The 15,143-nt window shown below is 45.5% G+C and overlaps 1 protein-coding gene across 2 annotated transcripts in view; it reads right to left on the reverse strand.

Moving 5' to 3' along the window:
• Positions 1-15,143, reverse strand: part of PLEKHA6 (pleckstrin homology domain containing A6) — a 214,417-nt gene that overhangs the window by 170,242 nt on the left and 29,032 nt on the right. Inside the window, exon 1 of one of the 2 annotated variants that reach the window (XM_044004729.1) lies at positions 11,183-11,585. The exons of the other annotated variant lie outside the window; for it this stretch is intronic. The gene's annotated coding sequence lies outside the window, so the exon portion shown is untranslated. Of the gene's footprint in view, positions 1-11,182; positions 11,586-15,143 lie in introns of those variants that run through there. 2 annotated transcript variants of the gene reach the window in all.

A 15,143-nucleotide genomic window follows, 5' to 3' on the forward strand; every position in this document is an offset into this window, starting at 1 on the left:
CTACATATAGTCTTAGAGGTCACCCATCCCAAACCCCTCATTTTATAGATGATCAAAGATATTTGTCCATTGTCACACAGGTAGTCTGTGTCAGAGGCTGGATTTGAACCCTGATCTTTTCAAATAAAATCATATATACAAATTACATAAATAATTACATATATTGCTTTGTAAACTTCAAAGCAAAATTTAAATAGCTATTATTACATTCATGCATGCCTAATCCATGTATCTGAATAAGGATAAATACACTTAACAGAATCGCAGAATGTTAGAACTGGAAAGGACTTTAAGGCTGTCTAGTCAATCAATCAGTAAACATTTATTAAGTACCTACTATGTGCCAGGCACAGTGCTAAGCACTAGGGATACCAAAATGCCAAAAGACAGTCCCTGCCCTCAAGGAGCTTACAATCTAATGGGGGAGAAAACATACAAGATAACCAACCAAGGAACTAATAAATATTTATTAAGCATCTACTATGTGCTAAGCACAGGGAATACAAAGAAGGCAAGAGACAATATTTGCCCTCAGAGAGCTAACAGTCTAATGAAGGAGCTTACAATCAAATAGTATGGAAACTTCACTTTTTTTTTTTTTTTTTGCAGGGCAATGAGGGTTAAGTGACTTGCCCAGGGTCACACAGCTAGTAAGTGTCAAGTGTCTGAGGCCCGATTTGAACTCGTGTCCTCCTGAATCCAGGGCTGGTGCTCTATCCACTACACCACCTAGCTGTCCCTGAAAACTTCATTTTACAAAGGAAGACACTGAGATCCAAAGAAACTGAGGAACTCATCCATGTAACTCAGCCTGCTCAGGCATATGCAGACCCATTCCTCCTGAACCCTTTCCCTACTTTGCAACTTATCTCTGGTCATGTTTTCACCTGGGCCACCTTCCCTAGGTCATAGGACCACAGAATTTTAGAGGTAGGGGAGAACTTAGAGATCAAATCCAGCCTTCTCATTGTGCCAAAGAGGAAATTGAGACCTAGGCCGCACCAGAATTCTGACTCCACAACCAATTTGCTTCCCATTAGCCAATCACCACACTCTGACAGAGGACTCATGGACATGTCATCTTAATAGTCACTTAATCAAAACATGATATTAAAGATCTCCATTCTGTAATGTGTCCCAATGCCAAACAGAGGTGACTTTTGAAATATTTGCTGCTTTGTGGAGCCTGGATGCTAGAGGTTTAACTATGTGTATTCCAGACGGCCTTTAAGTAATGTGAATCTCATCTTTCCATTCAGACTATGACCTCCTGAGGATCAAAACTAGATCTTTATGCTCTATGCCAGGGAGATAGTCTGTCCTAGTCTCCGCAAATCCTTCTTAGGGTTGGAAGGAAGCAGTAGGGAAACAGATTTTGACCCAATGCAGAGAAAATTAAACTTTTAATCATTAGGGTTGTCCACAAAGAGGCAGTCAGAGAGAAAAACATCACTTGCATGGGATATTAGAGAGGAAATTCTTAGGGCAATTAGTGGCACAGTGGATAGAGCACCTGGCCTGGGCTCAGGAAGCCCTGAGTTCAAATCCAGCCTCAGACACTTACTAGCTGTGTGATCCTGGTCAAGTCACTTAACCCTGTTGGCCTTAGTTTCCCCACCTGTCAAATGAGCTGGAGAAGGAAATGGCAAACCACTCCAGTATCTTTGCTAAGAAAACCCCAAATGCCGTCACAAAGAGTCAGACAGGACTGAACGACAACGGTTTGGATAAGATGACCTTTGAGATCCCTGCCAACTCTCAGAGGTTATGATTCTGTGATCCTTGAACTGTCCTATCGGCCTCTCCCCTTAGCCAGCTTCCCCAAACCAAATTCCCCATCTCTATCTCTATAATTCATATCAGGTCACCTCTGGCTATCCCCTATGCCTAGAATACGCACCCTTCTAATTTCCAACTCTTAGAATCCCTGGTTTCTGTCAAAGCTCAGCTCCAGAAACATCTAAATAAGGCTTTTCCTGATCCCCCAGGGGTTGCTGCCTTCCTCCAAAAAAATTAATAACCTTAATTATTTTGCAAATATCTCACAATTATGTACATGTGTGTATATATGCATATACATATACACACATCTATATGTGTATATCCATAAATACATATGTTGGAATATGTTTGCATATATAGAGGAGAGAGTCTTCCCTATAAAATGTTAGCCCCATGGGGGCAGAGACCCCTTGGTTTGGGTCTTTGTTCCCCCTAGCACCCAGCAGAGTGCCCAGCACACTCCAGTTACTTAATAAATATTTGCTGATGGCTTGGTTGTTTGATGGATTCCTCCTGCTTAGAGCCTCATGAGCTGAGAGTGAGACTGAAGCAGAGGAAGACAGTTCCCCTGAGGTTTTATCTCAGCTTTATCACATTGGCAGAGTTGGCTGATCCCCCCAGGGCTGGTGTCTCCCCTTCCTGAGTTTGCCTAGTCCCTGCCTACGTTACTCTCTACCTCTCTCCTCTGCCTCTTGTACCCCTCTTCCCCTCTTCCCTCCCATTTAGCCCTCATTATAAACAAGGGCTCAGGAGAAGTTCTCAGGAGGCTGAGGTGAGGAAGGAGAACATTCTAAGCAAGGATGGGGAGTCAGTTAAAGGGTGGCATCCAGAGATGGTACCTTGGGTGGGAGAAGCAATTCAATGGCCAGTGTTGCTGGATAGTAGGGTACATAGAGAAAAGTAAAGTATAAAAAGCCTGGAAAAATAGGAAAGGGTCAGGATGCCAAACAAGATTTTATATTTGGGGGGCAGCTAAGTGGTGCAGTGGATAGAGCACTGACCCTGGATTCAGGAGGACCTGAGTTCAAATCCAGCCTCAGACACTTGACACTTACTAGCTGTGTGACCCTGGGCAAGTCACTTAACCCCCTTGCCCTGCAAAAAAAAAAAAAGAAAAGAAAAAGAAAAAAAAAAGATTTTATATTTGATCTTGGAGGTAAAAGGGAGCTACTGAGGTTTACTGCATTGGCCTGACACTCCACTTTCCAAAGAGTTTTCACTTACAGGATAAAAATCAATTAACTAATCAACAAGCATTTATTAGGCACCAAGGCAACCAGGTGGCAAAGTGAAGAGAGTATTAGACATGGAGTCAGAGAAACCTTAGTTTAAATTCAGCCTCAGATACTTAATAGTTGGGTGACTAGCTGGGCAAGTCACTTAATCTTTGCCTGGCTCTGTTTCATCTGTAAAATGGGAATGATCATAATAGCACAAGGCGGTTGTGAGGATAAAATGAAATATTTGTTTTGTGAAGCCTTAAAGCTTTTATAAATTATAGTTATTGTCAGTATTGCTGTGTGTAGGCACTGGGCATACAAATACAGAGAATGAAATAATTTCTTGTCATAAGGAGGATACATTTTGTTTTTGTTTTTTTTTAGTGAGGCAGTTGGGGTTAAGTGACTTGCCCAGGGTCACACAGCTAGTAAGTGTTAAGTGTCTGAGGCCGGATTTGAACTCAGGTACTCCTGACTCCAGGGCCGGTGCTCTAGCCACTGCGCCATCTAGCTGCCCCAGGAGGATACATTTTAATGGGAGAGAAAACAAGTCCATCGGGGCAGCTAGGTGGCATAGTGGAGAGAGCACTGGCCCTGGATTCAGGAGGACCTGAGTTCAAATCCGGCCTCATACACTTAAAACTTACTAGCTGTGTGACCCTGGGCAAATCACGTAACCTCAATTTCCTAACTAAAAAAAAAAAAAAGAAATAAAGAAAAAGAAAAGAAAAGAAAACAAGTCCATCAATAAACATATACAGAATAAATACAAAGAAAATAAATGCAAAACAGTTCAGTCTAAGGTAGTCTGTGAGAGAGCCCAGTGACTGATGGGGATCAGGGAAGGCTGCATGTGATTCAAACTGTGTCCTGAAGGAGAATGAGGCAGAGGTGAAGAGGAGGTATATATCAGGCCTGGGGCACAACCGGTACAAAGGTGAAGAGATGGGAGATGGGGTGTCACATCTGAGAGACAGACAGGGGCTGGTTTAGTTGGATCACACAAGGCAGCAGTCACATTAACAAATGCCATGAAAATGAAAATATATTTTAGGACCAGGTTGTATTTGTCTGTAAAAGCTAAACATGAGAGTTTATATTTGATTCTAGAGACAAAGAGGAGTCATTATAGTTTATTGAGTATGGGAAGGAGTAGCTACATGGCACAGTGGATAGAATTCAAATTTGGCCCCAGACACTTGACACTTACTAGCTGTGTGACTCTGGGCAAGTCACTTAACACCCATTGCCCCGCCAAAACAACAACAAAAAAGAATGAAGGGCAAACAACACTGAGTATGGGAATAGTACATCCACACTTCAGGAAAATCCCTTCAACAGCAGTATGCAGCATGGACTGGAGTGAGCTGAGGAAGAGATCAGTGAGGAGGCTACTGCAATAATCACATGAAAGAGGGCAGCTAGGTGTCGCAGTGGATAAAGCACTGGCTTTGGATTCAGGAGGACCTGAATTAAAATCCGGCCTCAGACACTTGACACTTACTAGCTGTGTGACCCTAGGTAAGTTACTTAACCCTCATTGCCCCGCAAAAATAATAATAATAATCACGTGAAAGGTGATAAGGGCCTGCACTAAGCTGGGGGCTATATGAAAAAGGAGGAATCAGATGGGATGGATATGATGAAAGTAGAAACAAGGTCTGGAAAGGAATTGGATACATGCCTGCCCTAGGACTCGAATCCAGGGCTCCTGAGTCAGAGACCAGTGCAGTCCCTTCCAAGCCCTGTCACTTCTCATTGGGGCTAATCCACAGTACAAGCTGCTGGACAATCCCACCAACACTAACAAAGAGGCTGGTACCAAGTAAAATCAGAAAAGCATCCCCACTGCCAAGAAGCTGGGAAATGCTAAATTGACTAATTGCCAGGGCCAAGCTGAATAATAATAATAATAACAATAATAATAATAAATGGCTAGCATTTATTGAAGATGTACAGATTGTTGTTGTTTAGTCATTTTCATTTGTTTTTGACTCTGTGAGCCCATTTATGATTTTCTTAGCAAAGATACTGGAGTGGCTTGCCATTTCCTTTTCCAGTTCATTTTACAGATGAAGAAACTGAAGCAAGCAGGGTTAAGTGACTTGCCCAGGGTCACACAGCTAGTAAGTGTCTGAGGCTGGATTTGAACTCAGGTCTTCCTGACTCCAGGCCCGGTGCCCTACCCACAGATGCCCTTTAAGATGTGCATAAAGCTTTACAAGTATTATTTCACAATGACTAAATATTAATCCTCACCACAACCCCACAAGATAGACTCTATTATGAACCCCATTTTACAGAGGAAGAAACTGAGGCGGAGAGAGAGACGTTAAGTGGCTTATTTGCTCAGGGTCACACACAGCTAGGAAGTATCTGACACAAGATTTGAACTCGTCTTCCCAACTCCACTGTGCCCCCTAGGTGCCTCTAAAATAAAGGGCCTCTGAGGTCCTATCCAGCTCTAAAACTGCTATGATCAATGCTATTCTGGCACAGAAAGAGGACTTAGCCAGGGTCAGAAGAAGTGGATTCGAGCCCCAGTCCAGCCAATTGCTAGTCATGTAACTGCAGGCACATTCCCCTCTCTGAATCCTGGTCTCTCTGCCTGTAAAATGGAGACTTGCATTTCCTCCCCCACAGGTTATGAGAAAATCACTTTGTCACCCATTAAGTCCTCCAGCTGTGCAACTGAGGGCATCCCCAAAGTCTTGGTGCAGGTGGAAGGCTTCACCATGAAAGTCCTAAGACTTCGGGAACATCCTCTATTATCATCGCAATTAGAGCTGCCTCGGTTCATAGACAGAGTGGGAAGCTGCCTGTCCAAAAATATCCCTGCTAATCAACTGCCATATCTGAAATTCCCATCATTACTCAGCCCTTTAAAAATAGACCCTCATGTTCAGAGATTGCTTTACAATTTCCAAATCATTTTCAAATACATTATTTCAGGTGCTCTTCTAACCTACCCTGTGAGGCAGACAGGACAGGTATTATTACTACCCATTTTATAGATGAGGAAACAGACTCTGAGAGGTTTTGTGTGTGAGAGACTTGCCCAAGGTCACACAGATTGTCCTTGAAGGAGGGATGGCTAGAATGGGAGCTGCCAGGACTGTGTGGAATTTAAGACAAGGCCCTCCCTTCAATTAAAGCACCAATTCCCCAAAAATACTACTAAAATGATACATGCTTCTTGACCAATATTGGTTTCTGAGAATAGAGGCTAAAATCTACATCCCTATTTTTTGGTAGAGGTGGGGGGCCACAGGTTTGTCATATTTAATACAATGTCAAAAGTGGTCATGAGGGATATTAGAAGATCAAACTGTTAACATTCGGACATGGGAAGATAATACTTCGAACTCAAAAGAACTTTCTCCATAAGGAATTCACAGAAGACACAGGTCTGAACTGAATATGAAGGGATGATATCTGTAAAGCATTTATGTTTTGTTCTTTGTGAGGCAAACAGGGTGGGGTGTCTTGTGTCTGGGACCGGATTTGGGCTTGGGGCCCTCTGGGTCCAGGGTTGGTGCTTTGTCCACTGTGCCACCTAGCTAATCCATGATGACATCTTTAAAATAGGATTAAGGTGAAGGAGGAATAGACTGGGAGAAGAGGAAGGAGAGAGATAGTGTCCAACAACAGCAGGCACCCATCTTTTCTTTTTTTTTTTCTTTTTGGCGGGGGATGAGAGTTAAATGACTTGCCCAGGGTCACACAGCTAGTGTCAAGGGTCTGAGGCCGGATTTGAACTCAGGTCCTCCTGAATCCAGGGCCGGTGCTCCATCCACTGTGCTACCTAGCTGCCCCTGTGTGTGTGTTTTAAACAAGGAAGGATTCTGTGGAGAAGTAGGATATATTAGGAAAGCACTAGCATAAAACAAAAACTAAATAAGTACATTTTAAAGTGCATCTATTCCCAGAGATGGGTTTACCTCTATGTTCTAGCCTTTTCCTATAGGATTTTTTTTTTTAACCAGACCTGTAATTTCAGTGGTACAGAGAATCCTCAGTGAGGAAACACTCTCTACCAGTGCTGACTCCTGTTCAGCAACTTCCTGTCTTAGAGAGTGGCCTAACAGGCCACTGGACAGTATGTTGGGACAGTATTATGCTGGACCTAGTTCAAACTGGTAGCTCCCTAGGGCCAACTGTTAAATTTTCAGTGTGAGCATTTACATCCCAGAAATCAGCAAACACTAAAAATCAAACCGATTTATTGTTTTGTTGATTATCTAGATTTAAGAAAAGATGGGGAAAATTCAAATTAGGAAGATTAAACTCTAAAGTGTGCACTGTATCCTTTTCTCACCCGCCTCCAAAGAAACGTGTTGTTATACTTTTATGAGTACACTGCTAGGTGTTGAGATTACTGAGAAGGTAATTGACTTGCCCAGGGTCACACAGCCAGTATGTATTAGAGTTGGGACTTGAACTTCAATCTTTCTGGCCCTATCCACATCACCACATGAGCCCAGATTAATTAGTAAAATTGAGTGTCACCTTGGAATAAAGACCAGACAAAAATAGGACATAAGACTATGAAGTATTGATTTTGTTGTTCAGTCATTTTTCAGTCATCTCTGCTGCTTCTGGATCCCATTTTGGGTTTTCTTGGCAAAAATACTGGAGTGGTAGGGGCAGCTAGGTGGCACAGTGGATAGGGCACCAACCCTGGATTCAGGAGAACCTGAGTTCAAATCTGGCCTTGGACACTTAACAATTACTAACTGTGTGACCCTAGGCAAGTCACTTAACCCCAACTGCCTCACACACAAAAAAAAATACTGGAGTGGTTTGCCATTTCCTTTTCCAGATGAGGAAACTGAGGCAAACAGGGTGAAGTGATTTGCCCAGGGTCGCACAGCTAGGAAGTATAAGAGGCTGGCTTTGAATTCTGGTCTTCCTGACTCCAGGCCTAGTACTCTGTCCACTGTGCCACATACTGCCCCAAAGTTCCAAATAGAGAGAAGAAAAGCTCTAGAGAATGGATGAGCAGACCAGGATGTAGCAATCATAGTGGGGAGCTTTGAATAGTGAAAGGGCAATGTGGCAGACTGGGTTCCAGGATAGTAACAACAACAACAAATGCATATAGTACTATATGTCCAGCACTGTGCTAAGTACTTCATAATCACAACCTTGGGAGAGAAAGGTGCTATTATTATCCCCATTTTACAGATGAGGAAACTGAGACCAAGAGAGGCTAAGTGACTTGGCCAGGGTCACAAAGCTAACAAGTTTCTAAGGCTGGATTTGAACTCAGGTCTTCCTGACTCCAGGCCCAGGGCTCTCTATCCACTTTCCAACCTAGCTGCCCCTAAGTAGTCAGGTAAATAATTCAGAAATGGGAGGAGCTAAGTGGTATAGTGGATAAAGCACAGACCTAGAGGTCTCGAGTTAAAATCTGATCTCAGACACATATTAGCTATGTGGCCCTGGCCAAGTCACTTAACCACAATTGTAGAAGAAGAAGGAGGAGGAGGAAAAAGAGAAGGAGAATGAGGAGGAGAAGGAGAAGGAGGAGGAGAAGAAGAAAAAGAATAAAGAGGAGAAGAAGAAGAAGAAGAAGAAGAAGAAGAAGAAAGAGGAGAGAGGAGGAGAAAGAGGAGAAGGAGAAGAAAAAGAAGAAAGAGGTGGAGGAGAAGGAGAAGAAGAAGAAGAAGAAGATAAAGAATAAAGAGGAGGAGGAGAAGAAAAGGAGGAGGGAGGAGGAGAAGAAAAAGAAGAAAGAGGAGGAAGAGGAGGAGGAGGAGAAGAAGAAAAAGAAGAAAGAGGTGGAGGAGAAGGAGAAGAAGAAGAAGAAGAAGAAGAAGAAGAAGAGAAGGAGGAGGAGAAGAAGAGAAGGAGGAGGAGAAGAAGAGAAGGAGGAGAAGAGAAAAAGAATTTAAAAATGGTGACTGGAACAAGAACTGTTTAGTAGTCTCGTGGTATTCTAGGGCCATCCCCATCCCCAAACTTTCCCCTCTACTCTTCATTCCCTAGCTTTCCATCTCCCAAACTCAAGACAGAATCACCTCTTACCCAATACAGAGAACACCCTAGAGAGAAAATTTCTACAAGCTCCTTTCATCACTAGTTCCAGAGGTTCACAGCCCTGAAAGCTGGAAAGTGCCTCTTGTGGTGTAACCACAGACTCTCCTGTTGCAGCCTCAGCCTGTTCCCTGGTTTGTTTTTGATTTGTTTCCCCAAAGACAAGGGCCAGGATACAGCTGCCCAGTCCTGTGTAGGCCCAGCACCGGCTCTGCACCGATTCCCACCTCCTCCCCTTTCTGGATACCCTCCTTGGGGCTCCAAAGCGGAATGGTTCACCTGGGATAGTCAGTCAGAGGGATGGGCTCTCTCCCTCCAAGGAAATGGAGCATACTATGGGGAGCAGAGAGGAGAGGCTGGCTTCTCAGCTGGCAGGCCTGCTCTCACACATGAGCATCTTTTGTAATTATTTCATTCACACTGAGAGGGATGGATCCGATTCAATAAGCCAGACAGACACGCAGAGAAAATCAGAGCTTCGCTCCACCGTCTTACAATTGAAGCAAGGCAGAAGCATAACCTGGCAGCAAAGCCCCTATTGTCTTGCACTCGAGTAATAACCGGCCAGGATTAATTACACCTCAGTAATAACTCACTTATCACATCTCTGCTGACTGGAAAGCCCGGGACTTTCAGTAATTTGTGTTCCCAGTTCAGCATGACGTGCTGTTGGGATGAGACACAGGTTTCCTTCAGAGATACCGGCTGGGGTGAGTGCATTGCGCTTCCCCTCCCCCCACCCACATTGGCTCTGGTCGACCCTGGCTTCCGCCAAAGAGCCGCCGCTGGATTTCAGTCCTCTCCAATGGCACCGGAGCCTGTGTGGTTACTGAAATGCAGTTGCCTCTGGGGTGGAACATAGCAGCTCTAATGATTATGTAACACAAAGTAGAAATTCTTCTCTCCTTTCCCTCCTCCCCTTACCTAGCAGAGATGTCTCAAAGCCTCTAGGAAACAAGCTCTGCCACCAAATCCTGCAGCCTAGGGATTTCTAGAACAGGTGCAAATCCCAGAATTTCTAGGGCAGGTCATACATGGCAGCCCACGAGGAAAAGAGTCTCATTAAAGCTGCTAATGACCCTCAGAGTCTTGCCTGCCAACCACATGTCAACCACATCTCCCATCCCCCACACCAAGCAAGCCATTCCCTTCCAATCATCTCCCCTTCCATCGACAATGAGGGTAAAGAGAGTCACTGGGGATGTGGGAAGCCCAATGACCAAGGCTCTCTGTGGAGTTGGGCCCTTCTCTCCCTTCCCTTCTCCCTACCTTCTGTTCTACCAAAGCTCACCTCGTTATCCTGGCATTCTGGGGTTTTCCTGCCCCCTGCTCCCATAAGCCTTTTTCTTTCTTCCTCCCCTTCCCCAGGCCTCCTGATCTCTGGATAAAAAGGTCCCGGCAGAATCTCCTCCCCGCACTCCCGCACTCCCCCCACTCTCCCTTTTCTCTTTCCTATCTTGGCTCCTCTCCCCTCCCCTAGATTCCTTCTCCTTTTACCTTATAACCCTCCTTCATTTCCAGCCTCCCCACCCAATGAACCCCAAGGCTCCGGCAGCACCCCCATGACTTTATCATGGTAAACTCTATCCCTTTCCTTAAATCCGCAGTCCTGAGGTGTCAGTTGTTCAGATCCTTGAAGGGCTACCCCCAGACCCCCAAGGATCGGGGCAGATTGAGGGAATTAATGAGACCTGGGTCCTGGCATTAAGAATTCACAGGAGGGACATCCCTCCCTCCGATGCTGGAAGGGGTCACCTGGGGCTATTCCTGAGATGGTCTCTGGGCATTGGGCCCAGCCCAAATAAAATAGGCACCTGAACCAGTCTAGAGGGCCCAGGAACCTCACCGCCTGAAAGCCGCCTCCACCTCAGAGCCTTCTATGTTTATCGTGTCTTTCCCCAGGGGGCTATAATTAGCATCTCCAGCCTCCATGATCCCCAAGAAAAGCTGCCAGGGATGAGCGCCCGGCAAAGTGGCATGTACCGCAGTGCAAACAGTCCAGCTCCCTCTATGCAGGGAGCTGCCAACCCAACTCAGAGCTCAATGCTCGACACCCCCCACCCTTTCTCCTCACACACACCCCCCCCCACACACACACACACCACCTCTTCTCTGAAGCACTAAAACAGACTCAGACTCACCGGTTCGGAGGTGGGAGCCCGCGCTGAATGAATCTTCAGAGCTCTCCAAGCATCCCAGCACCCCCTCCCCCAAGCTCAGTCCAGCTTCAGCTCAGCTCCAGCCAGGGTCCTCCTCCCCCCACCCCCCGCCCCCCGGAGTCCCCGCTGAAGAGCAGAGCTCGGGCTCAGAGGGCTGGCTAATCAGTCATCTCTGTCTCCTGGCGGGTCCCTGGCGCGGCGAGAGGATGCTGTTGTGGCTGCTGCAGGATCCAGCATCTTTCCCAGGCGGAGGCAGCTGGGCATGCTCATGGGCCCCCAGCGGGGATTTTAGAGCCACGTGATTCTCCCTCCCTGAGCTGTCACTTAGGATCAGGAGTAAATAGTCCCCCGAAAATGTTTAACTCTGTCCAGCCCAGCCACAAGCTGCTTACCACCCGTGTTGGCTAGGGAGAAAATGGGGCGGGTCAGCTCAGTTTCAACAGCGACGAGGTCGGAGGGGCCCGGATGGCAAGGGAATTGTGCCCTCTGACCGAAATGAGACTGTCTGGCCCACAGAGGGCTAATAATAGATATTAACAATAATAACACCTAACATTTCTATAGTGCCTACTATGTGCCAGGAATTGCGCTAAGCTCTATACGGATATGTTTCCTTTGATCCTCACAACAGCCATGGGAGACAGGTGCCATTATTCCCATTTTAGAGATGAGGAAACTGAAGCAAACTGAGATTAAATAACTTGCCTAGTTGCATACAGTTAGTACATTTAGATATTTTCTGAGTGGCCAGTGGAACCAGCTGCATTTTTTTTTTGTGCATTTTTCTGGGGAGAGAGGGCAGGAATCTAAAAACTGCCCAGTTGTTTGGCATCGTAGGAATGCGCCCAGTCTGATGTAGCAGCCATATAACCCTGCTACTGCCCTCCTCAGATGAGGGTACCTCATCAGATGCCAGCAAAGCTTGGTACCAAGCATCTGAATCCCCACTGAATTCCCCCAAGAGCCCTGCTGCCCCCATATTAGGGAGGTTTCAAAGTACAATGGAGGGGCATCTAGGTGGAGCAGTGGGTAAAGCACCAGCCCTGGATTCAGGAGGACCTGAGTTCAAATCCGTCCTCAGATGCTTGACACTTACTAGCTGTGTAACCCTGGGCAAGACACTTAACCATCATTTTTCCCCCACCTCCCCAAAAAAAGTACAATGGAAAGATTGCTGGATTTGTTAAAAATCTTGGTTCTGCCATTTGCTCTATGTGGGAGGTTAAGAGAGTTAGCTCTTTAGGCCTCAGTTTCCTTGTGTGTAAAAAGAGGGGGGCCGGATGAGATGACCTCTAAGGTCCTTTCACCTCTAAATATGTCAGCCTATGACTTCATCATCCATAGGAAAGATGTTGGCCTAGCTTCGTGACTCAGTTTACCAGAAATATAAAAGAAGGTTCCAAACAAAACTTCTAGATCAGCTGGTTAAGCTCTTGTCCCAATCTGTGCTTTAGCCTGGAGGTGACAAACATGCAACCCACAACATTCCTGAGCACAGATAAACTAGAATAAGATGTAATTGGGAAATGTTTAACAAAATAAATAAAAATACAATAGATAAAATTACATTTAACACTAAGTCAATAGTAGCCAGAGGAGATCTTTAGGTATTGATTAGTGGCCCATATTTCTATTTGAGTTTAATACTACCTCTTTAGACAGACTCAACTAGAGACAGGAGGATGGACCAGAGCACCTCTTGAGGTCATTTCTGGCTCTGGGAGTCGCAAATTATGAAAGCACCTTCAAAATAATAATTTTAACATAATAATAACTAACATTTATATAGTATTTTATATATACCCATTTTCTCATTTGATCTGCTGGACAGCCCTATGAGAGAGGCAAGGTAGGTATTATTAACTCCATTTTACAGATGAGGAAATTGAGATTCAGGGAGGTAAGATTATTTTCCAAAGGTCATACAGAAAGCCCCAGGTTTCAACCCACATCTCCTGACTAATTCCAGAGCTCTTCCCACCAAGAGAAAGCTAAATGAAGGGCACTCACAACCTAAAGGCACCTAACAATTTTTTATCTTTTAAAAGTTGTAAGTGGATAGAGCACCGACCCTGGAGTCAGGAGGACCTGAGTTCAAATTCGGCCTCAGACACTTGACACTTACTAGCTGTGTGACCCTGGGCAAGTCACTTAACCCCAATTGCATCACCAAAAAAAAAAAAAAGAGTTGTAACCAGTAGAAGCCTCCTAGGCTTCACTACCAAGACCTGGGAAAGGTTCTGGTTAGCCTTGGTGCAGGACATGGGGCCAGGGAAGGGCCAGAATCTAGAGCCTAAGGAGTTGGTTAAAATCCCTGCTGCAGGGGCAACTAGATGGTGCCGTGGATAAAGCACCAACCCTGGATTCAGGAGGACCTGAGTTCAAATCCACCCTCAGACACTTGACACTTACTAGCTAGGCAAGTCACTTAACCCTCATTGCCCTAGAAAAAAAAAATCCCTGCCATTCTGCTCTGTTCTTCCTATATGACTTTGGATGAGTTACTTCACCATTCAGGGCCTATTTCCTTTTCTGCAAAATGAGGAGACTGGATTCAATGATTTCTCAGGTCCCTTTCCCCTCAAAGTCCCAAGATTCATTTTCCTCCAAAGAACAATCCCAGGAGTGAGTAAGAAACTATCGAAGGGGCAGCTAGGTGGTGCAGTGGATAGAGCACTGGCCCTGGATTCAGGAGGACCTGAGTTCAAATCCAGCCACAGACACTTTACACACTTACTAGCTGTGTGACCCTGGGCAAGTCACTCAACCCCAATTGCCTTACAAAAACAAAACAAAGAAACTATGGAGAGGATCCTTAGAAAGGAAAATGCCCTCCCAGTTCTAAAACTAGAGAAGGCTTGATGCGGGTGGGTCTCAGGGCAAGGACAGTGTGGACACCACCCTGTAAGGGAGGGGAGCAGTGAAATGTCCCTCATTCACACCTCCCACCCAAGTCCAGCCCTGAGCCCCGGCCCATTGGAGATTCCAGCCTGGCTCCTCAGCAGCCATATGAAGAGCATTCCCCAGAAGGGAAAGAAGATGGGCCAGAGGCAGCCAATTAAGCCTGACCTGCCTGGCCTGTCTCCTCTGGGAGCTTTCAGGTGCTTCTTAGTCCAGGTCTCCGGAGATTAACCACGGAGGCATCCACAGGTTGACGTCCACAAAGTTGGCTCTGGCATCTTCGAGGAGAAGAAAGGAGGCAGAACATCAGAGGATAAGGGAGAAGCTCAATCACTCTATAGGGACAGTGGTGGGGCCAGAGGAGAGAATCCAATGCCCCTGAATCTCCTGGGCTCGAACGTACATTCTCAGGCAGCTTGAGAAGATCTGACAGACGGCCCTGCTGAGAGGGTTTCCTCTCTGGCAGACAAGGAAGGGGTAAGGATTCTGAACAAGTGTCTGAGCTCCAAGGGAGAAAGCAAAGACACGCTTGTTAATACTTCTGGGGAATTTGGTTTGTATCGAGAAGCATGAGAAGCCAAAGGGAAAAGCAAGGATGGGAGTGGAGTTGCCAGGAGATAGAAGGCCTTCATTCGATGATGAAGGGGTGAAGAGAGAAGCTAGAGAACATAAAAACATCACATCTAGAGATCTAGACAGGAAGGAGCCTCGTAGCCTAGTAGTCTAAAGAAGGAAGATATGGGATACAGAGGACGTGGGTACAAATCCTGAGTTTGCTTCTTACTTCCTGTGTGACCTTAGATAAGTCATTTCCCCTCACTTTTGTCAGCTATAAAAAAAATGCAGAGGCGAGACCGGATAAACCTTAAGGTTCTTGTAACCTTAGCAAAATGAACTGACCACATTCTTTTTCTATTACTGACTCGTGCATCACTTAAGAGGAAAAGTTACACAGGATGATCTAAACAACCAGTCCAGGCAGGGAATTCTTGAAGGAGAAAGGGGCCAATAAATGAAATTGGTGACCCAATACCGCTTTGAT

Source organism: Dromiciops gliroides, chromosome 4 (assembly GCF_019393635.1).
Source record: "Dromiciops gliroides isolate mDroGli1 chromosome 4, mDroGli1.pri, whole genome shotgun sequence".
NCBI classification, from domain to species: domain Eukaryota; kingdom Metazoa; phylum Chordata; class Mammalia; order Microbiotheria; family Microbiotheriidae; genus Dromiciops; species Dromiciops gliroides.